This window comes from Phalaenopsis equestris, unplaced genomic scaffold, assembly GCF_001263595.1.
Source record: "Phalaenopsis equestris unplaced genomic scaffold, ASM126359v1 Scaffold000410, whole genome shotgun sequence".
Taxonomy (NCBI): Eukaryota; Viridiplantae; Streptophyta; class Magnoliopsida; order Asparagales; family Orchidaceae; genus Phalaenopsis; species Phalaenopsis equestris.
The window spans coordinates 91075-95198 of record NW_018164851.1 but is presented as its reverse complement, the minus strand read 5'-3'; the positions used below and the strand labels follow the sequence as shown (position 1 = coordinate 95198).

Genomic DNA, 4124 nt, shown 5'->3' with positions numbered 1-4124 from the left:
GCCAGATGGCAATCCCAAAAGCTTCTTCTTGGATCCCAATCCACGTCACCAAGCAGGGCCCGTGAATCGGGCCCACGAACACGTTTCGTCAAGGCGGGGCCCACGCCGGTTTGGCCCACCAGCTGGCTAGAGCTCGAAAGGCAATTCCGTCATTTGACTCGCAAACTGTCGGTCGATTAACCGCGAGGTTACATTCACCTCTTCCGGTGGACCCCACCGCCTTCCAGCTTCGGGTCCGAGGCCTGCGAAATGGTGGAGATCCGACGGGTGTCGGTGGGCTTAACCTAACCCGACCTGCGTATAAAAGGAGAAGCGAGAAGGAGAGCGGAGGGAGAAGGCAGAAGAAGAGGGGGCATTGGGAGCTGATGGGAGAATCTAGCGGCTCCGTGTCCATTGACGTGGAGAGAATCTCGTTTGGAGGGAAGGTTTGGGCCCCGTAAACCTCAAGCATTCTGCTTATAAGTATCTGCTTTCCGCCTCCCGATTCGATCGAATTGGATAATTTATTTCTTTTTTTTTTAAGATTTTGATGCGGTTTATATGAGAAGGGATTGGATTTTACAATGCTGGTTTTGTTTCTCCCGATCTTGGCGACGGTTTTGATAGATTTTTAGGGATTTTTTTCTGGCCGGTTGTGTTTTTAACTGCATGTGGATGTATGGCTGAAGGTGTTTTTTACAATTTGATTATTGATTTACAAATGTAACGGGTTTGCTGGTTTGATTGCTTGGGGAAACTTTGCATTTCTGCCCTGTTTGTTGATGGCTCGATTAGTTTATAGGGTGTGATAATCTATTAGACGATGTTTTCATGTGAAATAAGCGCTGTATTTTGTTATGTTGAATAATTTGTGTGTTTTGTTTGGCTTCTAGGAACACGTTATACAAACAAGATTTGGGTCTGTTTCAGTGTCCGTGTTTGGCGATCATGAGAAGCCTGCCCTTGTAACTTATCCTGATGTGGCGTTGAACTGTAAGTTGAAGTTTATACTTTTTGCTTCAATTTATCCTTCATTTGTTGTCCTCTTTGTGTGGAAATAGAATTATTAGTGTTTTCTTGCAAACGTAAAAAAGGACATTTGTGAAGCTGCTTGGAAATTCAGAAAGAAACTGAATTTACAATTTTGGGAAATTTATTGCATTATTTTCATGATCACATGCTAGTTGTCAACGACTTTCTGCTTCTCTTATAGTATTTTCTTCTATTCGAAGGCAAGATTTTCATTTAATATCATATTTTGTTTGAGAGAGACTCATTTTTATATGTTTAAATTTACATTTTCTTTAATTGAAATAAGAGTTTGAACAAGTTGTCTTTCATGCTTAATGATTGAACAAGAGAGGAAGTAATTTTAAAGTTTGTTTCTGTGGTTTTTCACCAGATATATCATGTTTTCAAGGATTGTTGTATGCCCCGGAGGCTGCTTCCTTGCTGCTTCATAATTTTTGTATTTATCATATCACCCCTCCAGGGCATGAGGTCAGTCATTTCGTTTTAGCTCCTCTGTTAATTTTTCATTCCGTTGTTGTAATTGTTTGTTTTGCTTCAATTGGAACAACCTACTCATATGATTTTTGCCATCTTCCTCAAGAGTTTCTACAGTTTGGAGCTGCTCCTATTTCTATGGACCTGCCAGTGCCCTCTGTTGATGAATTGGCAGATCAAGTTGCTGACGTTCTTGATTTCTTTGGGTAATATTTCTTGTTATGTTGATAATAATTCTTCTTTTGAAAATCTAAAAAAGGTTAGAGATGATTCATCAGCAGGTTTTTGAATCTTTTGTTTATTAAAAATGCCTCCTTTCATCCAGATTAGCAGCTGTGATGTGCATGGGAGTCACTGCGGGTGCTTACATCCTCACCCTTTTTGCTGTATGTCTCCTTGTTAATACTTAAATTATAATAGCATTATAATAAAGTTGTATTTTTACCGTTCGACTCTCTTTTAAATTAATGCAGTCAAGATATCGAAATCGAGTTATTGGTCTGATGCTTGTATCTCCATTATGTAAAGCTCCCTCCTGGACTGAGTGGTTGTACAATAAAGTATGTTTTAAAATCCTTAAATCTCCCAAAATGTGGGATTTTTGAGTCTCTATAAACAAAAGAAACAATTTTTTTTTAAAAGTGCTGTGATTGCTCATCTCTAGGGTATATACTTTCAGGTGATGTTGAATTTGTTATACTTCTATGGAATGTCCGGGCTGATTAAAGATTTTTTGCTTCAGAGATAACTTCAGTAAAGTGAGATACTTCAATTTTTTTTTTAAGCATATGCATTATATTTTTCAAAAAATCATTAGATTCATGATTCTGTTGATTCCAGCAGGAAGTTCGTGGCAGTTCGCAAGAACCTGAATCAGACATAGTCCAGGCTTGCAGAAGCGTTAGTTTTTCAGTGACTACATTCCTTTTTCCATATCCTGTTTCTGCAATTAGAGTCAATCTCGCTAAATTTTCTATACTCCCCCTTTGCAGCTTCTTGATGAACGACAGAGCATAAACGTCTGGCGATTTCTTCAATCCATGAATGGGTACCTCTTTATCTAATGTTTATTCTGTTTCACATGATTTTGATGACTTCAAGCACCTCTTACTGAACAGTGCTTCTTGCCTTTTGAGTAGGAGGCATGACTTGAGTGAAGAGCTGAAGAAGCTTCGATGCAGGACATTGATATTTGTCGGTGACAGCTCTCCCTTCCACTCTGATGCCCTCCACATGACCTCCAAGCTAGACAGGAGATACTGCGCCCTTGTTGAGGTAAGAAAGAGTATGTTTTGGTGGATGAGAGATGGCCTGATGTATGGGCATTTAATTCCACATCGAAAGGTCTCATGCTCCAAGATCACCGACAAAAAAAAAAGTTTGATTTGTTCGAGATAATGTGGGATTAGCTGTGGCCGAATTGTCTTATTCAATGAATTAGTATATATTTTCCATACTTTTTTTTCAAAAGAATTATTTGACAACAATTGTGAAGCGATTCATAAACCTCCCAATGAACTCTAAATTTCACTTGAAAGGAGTTGAGAATAGCAGACATGAAAGCCTGCAACCTAAAAAATTTTCATGTGTCCTGAAATGGAGCAAATATTACGTATGGAATCTGCATTTGCATATTGATGGTATTCTTGTGGTATTGTAGTGAATACCACCAAATCAGCACCTATCCACACTTATCTCATCTGCACATAGGAATGGCTTGGTTAGAAGAGTAATGCAAGGGACATGTGGCTTTTAACGGCTAACTAGTCGCGAAACTGTCGCTGACTTGCAGGTCCAGGTATGTGGGTCGGTGGTGACAGAGGAGCAGCCCCATGCGATGCTGATCCCCATGGAGTATTTCCTCATGGGCTATGGACTTTACAGGCCATGCCAACTGAACCTGAGCCCCCGGAGCCCTCTAAGCCCCTCCTGCATTTCGCCGGAGCTCTACTCGCCGGAAAGCATGGGCCTGAAGCTGAAGCCGATCAAGACCAGAATTGCTTAGAACTTCTGATGTAGATTGGTAGGTGGCTTGTATCATTGCAGGCTTGTCTGTATCTTCATGAATTTAGTTGTTGGGTGGGGTGTAGATAGATTCTTACAAATAGTATTAAGGGCAGAATTTTTTTATTTCCCCCCATTTAGTTGTGGCCCTCATGCTTCTCTTTCATATAAAGAAAGGTTCATGTTCCTTTTTATTTTATTTTATTTTATTTTTATCATATGTGATCACTACATAATCAATGAATAAAGACTGAGTTGCCGGCGGCCACCATTCATTAGATTATATGTTGTAGCTGGATTATTTTGTTGTTATTTATTATTGATATAATGAATTCACATCCATCTATACTAATCTTTGCCTGCCACTGAATGAAGTTTTTGATGTTTCTTCCATGAGGGAGTTGGTGATTTTTTTTAATCTCTAAACTAATTAAATCTAATTAAATTTGGTAGTCATGAAGTCTATCATGACATCATTTTAAATTTTGAAGATCAATTCTATTAGTTTAAATTATTAAGATCAAATTTATCAGAATGCTCAACCGAAGCCTTTTATTTATAGTTGATTTTCTCTACGATGAGTTGGAGCCTTAATGTTTTTTCGAACGAAGTCTTATTCAAACCTTTAGTATTAT

The 4124-nt window shown here is 38.8% G+C and overlaps 1 pseudogene; it reads left to right on the top strand.

The window, feature by feature from the left end:
- The first annotated feature begins 317 nt into the window (after window positions 1-317).
- On the top strand, window positions 318-3764 carry LOC110026984 (annotated as a pseudogene).
- Window positions 3765-4124: the final 360 nt, after the last annotated feature.